The sequence below is a fragment of the Alexandromys fortis genome, unplaced genomic scaffold (assembly GCF_014885135.2).
Source record: "Alexandromys fortis isolate MF-2015 unplaced genomic scaffold, M_Fortis_MF-2015_v1.1 scaffold_251, whole genome shotgun sequence".
NCBI lineage: Eukaryota > Metazoa > Chordata > Mammalia > Rodentia > Cricetidae > Alexandromys > Alexandromys fortis.
Window position 1 is genome coordinate 1590414 of NW_026068176.1, and position 8283 is coordinate 1598696.

Below are 8283 nucleotides of genomic sequence, written 5' to 3' on the forward strand. Positions count from 1 at the left end.
CCATATTATACTTTGTTTTTAGGGGGTTTTATTTTGTTTTGTTTTGTTGGGAAGTTTGTTTGTTTGTTGGCCAAACAGAACCATAAATTTATTGGGGAATGCACACTCACAACATCACACGACTATGGCACATTTACTCAGGACATTAAGGTGGCCTCTGTCCTTAAAATAGGACCCAATTCGTTGCAGCCTCTTTCCATACAACCTAGACCCTGCTGGGTCCTTCCTCTGGGGCAACTGAGGAAGGGAGGGTGTTGCTGGGGTGGCCCTCAGACCTGGTGGGGGTGAGCAGGCAGGTTAGTACAGCAGACCTGGCTGAGTGGAGGCCACCTCACTCCAGGGACTGCAGCCTCAGCAACTGCTTCAACGCTCATCTCTCAGATTTCACCTGCCAGGAGCATCTCATCTACAATTGTGTAAACCTTGTAGAAGTTGAAAACCAGGTCCAGATCACAGACATTGTGGAAATATTCATTTAGCACTTCCACAAATTTGTAGATGGTTTCGAGATAGACCAGAATTTTTTAATTTATTTATTTATTAAAGATTTCTGCCTCCTCCGGGCCACCGCCTCCCGTTTCCCTCCCCCTCCCCCAATCAAGTCCCCCTCCCTCGTCAGCCCGAAGAGCAATCAGGGTTCCCTGCCCTGTGGGAAGTCCAAGGACCACCCACCTCCATCCAGGTCTAGTAAGGTGAGCATCCAAACTGCCTAGGCTCCCACAAAGCCAGTACGTGCAGTAGGATCAAAAACCCAGTGCCATTGTCCTCATTGTCCGCTATGTTCAGCGAGTCCGGTTTTATCCCATGCTTTTTCAGACCCAGGCCAGCTGGTCTTGGTGAGTTTCCGATAGAACATCCCCATTGTCTCTGTGTGGGTGCACCCCTCGGTCCTGAGTTCCTTGCTCGTGCTCTCTCTCCTGCTCCTGATTTGGACCTTGGGATTTCAGTCCGGTGCTCCACTGTGGGTCTCTGGATAGACCAGAATTTTGTCCTTCATGACCACACAGATACAGAGTAGAGTCTAGTGTAGTATAGTTAAAAGATCTTGAAGTTCCAGAACTCCACAAAGTTAGTGTGATTGGCATCCCTAAGAGTGACCAAGGCATGTATCTCCTCAATCAACTTCTGTTTCTCATCATCATCAAACTACATGTACCACTTGGCCAAGCACATCTTGCCACTTGGTTCTGGATGAGAATGAAATGAATGACGGTGACCCCTGTCACTGTATTCTGTTTTAAATGCTTCACCTGTATAAATATATTAATACATATGCCCTTTAGAGTAAGTGTTATTACCATCCTCATTGTGCCAGCGAGTTTCAGAACGAAGGTTCAACACAAGGCATTTTGTTGTTAAGAATCTATGTTTTTAATTTGCTAAATATTTGTGCAAACATTTTCAGGTACAAAGAAGAGATTTACTATACACGATTATGCCTTACATTAGTAATATCTCTGTGCCCTTAATTTTTGTAATAGGACAGGTATGTTATGCCCTTACCAAAAACATATGAGAAATAAGTGATAGACAAAAAGAGAGAAAGATGATGATGATGGATAGATGATGCATTAAAGTGTGGTGTTTAAATATACAAATTCTATGAACACATGCCTGTGATTTAGTCAGAAGAATGTCATGAGAATATTATATAATAAATTAGAATATTGAAATTAGAAGGAGGTTCATATTTGCCAACCCTAATGGAAAAATAATAATAGCCTATAGCATTAACATTCCACAATCTTCACAGAAATCCCTTTTGTCACCAGCAGCCCTGTTAAATCTCATAAACTAGCAAGATTAGCTCTCATTATACATTTGACTTTTTATTTCATTCATCAAGTATCACTTCTGTATCCTCAAAAACATTTCTGATCTTAAGCAAATGTCTCTATTTTAGTTTTCAGAATAAACATATTTGGTTTTGTGTGTTCTTCTTAAACTGTAAGCTGATTTTTCTTGGCTATAAATTTTCCTGGGTTTGCAGAAAAGTAAAATGATTATGCAATGATAATTTTAATTGGCCTGTAAGGGTAATAAATGTACCTTTCAATAATCTTCTCTTACTAAAACATCAGTGACCCCAAATGTAGAAAAAATAAATGCATGAAAGGTCAGATTAGTATCACAATAATATACTCAAGGGATACATTCTAGTAAACATCATAACACAAGCCAGTAGGCAAATATTCTATTCTGCCTCATGTGTATAACCTGGGTTTGATTGACTTTGCCTGATAGAAAGGTGTTCTCTGACACATCCCAAAAGCTCTCTGTTACTCTAGATAAAAACGAAAGACAAATCATTTCTCAATCTTTCGGCTATGATCAAGTATAGAAACAAAAGATGATTCCGAACTGCTCCTTTATTTGTTCATTGTTTAGCTTTTCTCTGCATTATATAGTTCCCCTTTACATAATTCCTACCATCATCCCTGCTAATGCATAAGAATATATTTCTATCGTAACTAAAACAGTATTACCTAATTTGTTTATTAAACAGATTTGTGTAATATACCTTCTCAAGCTATATTTAATGGGGAAGTGGTTGCAGGCTCCCACATCTAACCAAGACTCTATTTGCAAGTGAAACACACAGGCAAGGAAAAATCAGCTTTTCCAATGGGGTCTCACTTCATATATTACCAACTACTTAACATGTCTAGGAGTAGTTGATCAACTTAAACTTAATGACATTTTTGTAGACTTTTTGTCTCATTTTGCTTTGTTAGAGTATCTTTTGTCAGATGGTCTTTTGCTTATTATGATTTCTGTCTTTTTGTTCTGGTTTGTGTGTGTGTGTGTGTGTGTGTGTGTGTGTGTGTGTGTGTTGAATTTTTGGTTTTGTTTGTTTTTGGGGGGATGCTTGGTTTTTGTTTTTCAAGTTTTTTGTTTTGTTTTGTCTCTTTTCAAGACAGGGTTTATCTATGTAACAGTCCTAGCTGTCCTTGAACTCACTTCATTTTGAATTTACAGAGACCTGAATGCCTCTGCCTCCTGAGTACTGGGATTAAAGGCATACGCCACCATGCCCAGCTTTATTTCTGTTTTTTTTTTTTTTTTAAGAGAAATAAAAAGAATATAAATTGGGTGAGAAGAGAGCTGAGAAAGATCTGGGAGGTGTTGAGAGAGACAAAAATATGATCAAAATATGTTGCATTTTTCAATAAAAATACATTTAAATGTATCCCAAGTACCTGATCTTATAGTTTCTCCTAATACCTAGTCAGTTTATCTAGGAAATTCATTGCATGTCATTAGCACTGTCTTGGAGATTTAATATTTAATAAAGCCTAACTGTCCTGATAGAAAGTTGTATTTTAATGTAGAAAGTTATATTGTTGAATATTGAATGGGAAAGATTAACATCTGTTATTGCTCAGTTTTACTGCACAAGGCAAAAATAAAAATTACCGTGTTATTTCCTGAACATCAATGACTATGTGAATTTCATGTTTTTGTATTTAATATTCTTAGCTGGGCAGATATTAACAATAGGTATTTAAAAATATCATTAAATACAGAAATAATGTCTCCCATTCCATAAAAAGGAGATTCTGCTTTCTACAACTTTGAGAAAGACTAATACAAATTATTATCTAATTATAATTTCCTTTTGAAAATAGCTTCAAAAATTAGCAATAAAAATGTTTCATTTTTCTAGGGTGAAGGTTATAACGTGCCAGGAGATTTGGTTCTCTTTAATGTTCATTGTTCTGGGATTTAGATGCCTAACTTCTATTTTATTGTTTTGGTTAAACTTTTATATGCATATATTTTCCTGTTATTTAATTATTTCTTTGATTTTTTTGATGATAGAATTACACCATTTCCCCTACCCATTTCCTTCCTCCAAACCTTCCTAAATATTTCTCCTTGCTCTCTTTCAAATCATGGCCTCTTATTTTCATTATGTGTTGTTATATACATACATATATACATACATGGGTGTATATATAATATATGTATGAGATATGTATATATTCCTAAACATTTAAATACAACCTGATCAGTATGTATAATGTCACTTGTATGTATATATGTTTTCAGGCCTGATCATTTGGTATTAGATACCCAATTAGTGTGTTCTTCCCTGGGGAAGACTTTTCTCCCATTCTCAACATTCCTTAGTTGCTGATATGGTTGAGGCCTCACATGGGCCTTATCATGTCTGTTGTTGTTATCCTTGTTCAGCTCATGTTCTAACATTCTTTTTTTTTTATTGAGAAAAGGAAAAAAAAATTTCTGCCTCTTCCCAGCCTCCCATTTCCCTCCCCCACCTCCCACCCTTCTCCCCCTCCCCCCACTCCTTTCCCCCTCCCTCTCCAGTCCAAAGAGCAGTCAGGGTTCCCTGCCCTGTGGAAAGTCCAAGGTCCCCACCCCTCCGTCCAGGTCTAGGAAGGTGAACATCCAAACTGGCTAGGCTCCCACAAAGCCAGAACATGAAGTAGGATCAAAACCCCATGCCATTGACCTTGGCTTCTCAACAGACCTCATTGTACGCCATGTTCAGAGAGTCAGGTTTTATCCCATGCTTTTTCAGTCACAGTCCAGCTGGCCTTGGTGAGCTCCCAATAGATCAGCCCCACTGTCTCTGTGGGTGGGTGCGCCCCTCGTGGTCCTGACTTCCTTGCTCATGTTCTCCCAACATTCTTAAAAGACATAATCTCACAGGAAACTCCCTCGTCTTACAATTTTTCTGTCCCCTATTCCACAGAGTCCCCTGAGCCTTGGGTGTGGGAGTTGCTGTACAGCTCTGCATTTTGTTTGACTGTGGTTTTCTTTAACAGTCTCTATCTGTTGCAAAAAGAACTGTCCTTGATGAGAGGTAAGCACTACGTTTATTTGTGGATATAAGCACAAATATTGGGAATGTAGTTAAGGATTATGCTGGCTTAGTAAAGTGATGAGTTCAGCAGCCCTGAGTAGCTGACTATGTTCCAAGCAGCTGACATTATTTCCCTTTTGTTGAGCAGGTCTTAAATCCAATTAGACACCTGTTTGTTGCCACCAAGGTATGTGTGACACTACTGTACCCTTGGAGTTAAAATGTCATATTGGTCATTGTTTGGTTCATTAGCATAAAATCTAAGTAAGACTGTAGGCTACTGTCCTCGTTTGGAAGGGCATCATGAAAGCTAGTCCTCAGGGAAGATGGTTCTACAGAGGAAGTGCATGGTGTCTTTGCAATAAAGACTTATCCTCTATCTCTAGGGATAACCAAGAACAATAGCAATACCCCCTGTAATGTTTTGGGAATCTTATGGACAACCCTGATCAAGAACTCAAATGAGCAAGTGGTTGGTGCCTGTGGTTGATATTTTGTTAGATGGTCTTTGGCTCTTGGTGTAAGAAATGTCGGCACCCTCAGAGTCAGTACAGGACACACTTTATTTCAAAATCTTGGGCAAAAGGAGATTTGTTACCCTGGGGTAGCAAACAGCAGAGGAGGCTGCAAAGACAGACGGTAAGCAGCATCAACAGCAAGAAGCAAGCAAGCAGGTATGTTTTTGCAGGATAGGTCTTTTAGGAGAAAAAGGGGGAGTCTATGCTAGGGTGAGTTGGTAAAACTTCATTGGACATATTAGCCAAATAATGAATTTTTATTGTTGGTCCTCAGTGTTTTGTCTCAGAAATGAGTCAGTGACCAAATAAGGGAATGGACCTTGTTGACTAGCTTTAGGAATGTAATCTAATAGTTTAGCAAGGGGGAGAAGGGTAAAAAAACAAAACCTGTTCACACCATATTTGCCATGCTTGGGCTTGATTCCCATGCTTAGACCTGTTAGAGCCCTTCACTTGGAGGGAGCTTTCTCAGTACAGATGGGAAATTATCATTTAAACTCTATATGTATGCTAATACACAGAATTATATGCATTATGTTTTTTTAACTTTTATAGTTTCTGCAGTTACTCCAGGATATGTATTCACATCTCAATATTTGTCATGTGTTATTTTTCTTTTTCAATCTGTATTGTCACACTCAATATTATATTTTCTAGTTTCATCCTTTTAACTTTAAAGTTCATGATCCCATTTTTCTTTAGAGTTAAATAGTATTCCATAGTGTATATGTACCATATTTTCATGACTTATTGTCTAGTTAGGGTTTTTATTGCTGTGAAGAGACATCATGACACCAGCAACTCTTATAAAGAAAAAACACTCAATTGGGGCTAGCTTACAGTCCAGAGGTTTAGTCCATTATCATCATGGCAGGTGGCATGCAAGCATATGTGGAATTGGAGAAGGAGCTGAGAGTTCTATATCTTGATCTTCAGGCAGCAAAAGGACACTGTGCCCCATACTGGGCATAGCTAGAGAATAGAAGACCTCAAGTCATCCTCCACAGTGACACCACTTCCTCCAACAAGGCCACACCCAATAGTACCACTCCCTAGTTACTAATCATTAAAACACATGAGTCTAAGGGAGCCATACCTACTCAAACCATCATACCCATTCATCAGTAAAAGGACATATAGATTGTTTTCATTTCTTGGCTATTGTGAATAGAGCAGCAATGAACATTGCTGAGCAAGTATCTATGGAATAAGATGTCAAGTCCTGTAGACAAAGTCCAAGAAGTGATATATATTTACTTTTAGTTGTGTTTTGTTGTTAGTTAGTTAGTTAGTTTGTTTGTTTAATAATTCTCCACATGCATTCCCCACACACCAGATTATATAATATCCAAACTGGGTTAGGGCACAATTAGAAAATTGCATGCCAAATTTCATGATGTGTAATAGGAAGGGGGTCACTTGTTGGTTCCTGTCCACTTATCCCTGAAATAATCACACAGAAACTATATTAATTAAATCACTGCTTGGCCCATTAGCTCTAGCTTCTTAATGGCTAATTCTTACATATTAATTTAACCCATTTCTATTAATCTGTGCATAGCCACGTGGCTGTGGTTTACCAGCTAAACTTCCAGCATCTGTCTCCGGCAGACCTACATGGTGTCTCCGTTGCTTCGCCCTTCTTTCTCCCGGTATTCAGTTTAGTTTTTTGATTACCTACTGTCTGCCCTGCTATAGATCCAAAGCAGTTTCTTTATTCATTAATGGTATTCACAGCATACAAAGGGAAATCCCGCATCAATGATGAGCACATATGAAAAAATTAACAATAAATACTTGCCAATAGAAATCAAAATAAAATGCCAGGTAGAGGTGTTGCATACCTTTAATCCTAACACCTGGGAGGCATAGGCAGTTGGCTTTCTGTGAATTTGAGACCAGCCTCACTTATAGAATGAGTTTCAGGACAGCCAAGGCTACACATGTTGTCTATTTATTACATTTCTTCTTTTTTATTTATTCTTCTCTCATGCAATATCACAACCAAAACCTCCCCTCCCTCCATTCCTCCCAGCCCTCCCACCTCCTCTCTCCCCCAGATCTACACGTCCTCAGTTTCCCTTCAGAAAAATAGCAGCTTTCCCAGGGACATTAGTAAAACCCAGTACAAGATACAATAAGATTAGGCATTAACCTTCATATCAAGGCTGGGCAATGCAACCCAGGAGGAGGAAAAGGGTGACCAAGAACAGGCAAAAAAGTCAGAGACACTCTACTTCCACTGGTAGGAGTAGCAAAGGATTTCTAAGTCATACACCCTTAACATATACACGGAGGACCTAGTGCAGACCCATGAAGGCCATGTACTTGTTGCTTCAGTCTCCATTAGCCCCTGTGAGTCCTGCTTAATTGATTCTGTGGGCTATGTTCTCCTGCTGTCCTCAACCCTTCTGGCTTCTGCAATACTCCCATGGGGTTCTCAGAGCTCAGCCTAATGTTTGGCTGTGGGTGTCTGCATCAGCCCCCATTGCTGATTGAGCAAGCCTCTCTGATGAAAAATGGGCTAGGCTCCAATTAATAACTATAACAGAATATCAATAGGAATCATTTCTTTGACATTTTTGCCAGTTGTATTTGGCTCTACCCTAGGGCCACCTAGCTTCCAGTTCCTGAACATCTAGGCTTCCTTTCCTGGCTTGGACCACAAGTTAGACTTTTATTGCCTATTTTTTTAATTTTTTTATTTTTTTTATTGAGAAAAGGCAAAAAAAAGTTTCCGCCTCCTCCCAGCCTCCCATTTCCCTCCCCCTCCTCCCACCCTTCTCCCCCTCCCCCCACTCCTCTTCCCCTCGCTCTCCAGTCCAAAGAGCAGTCAGGGTTCCCTGCCCTGTGGAAAGTCCAAGGTCCTCCCCCCTCCGTCCATGTCTAGGAAGGTGAACATCCAAACTGGCTAGGCTCCCACCAAGCCAGAAC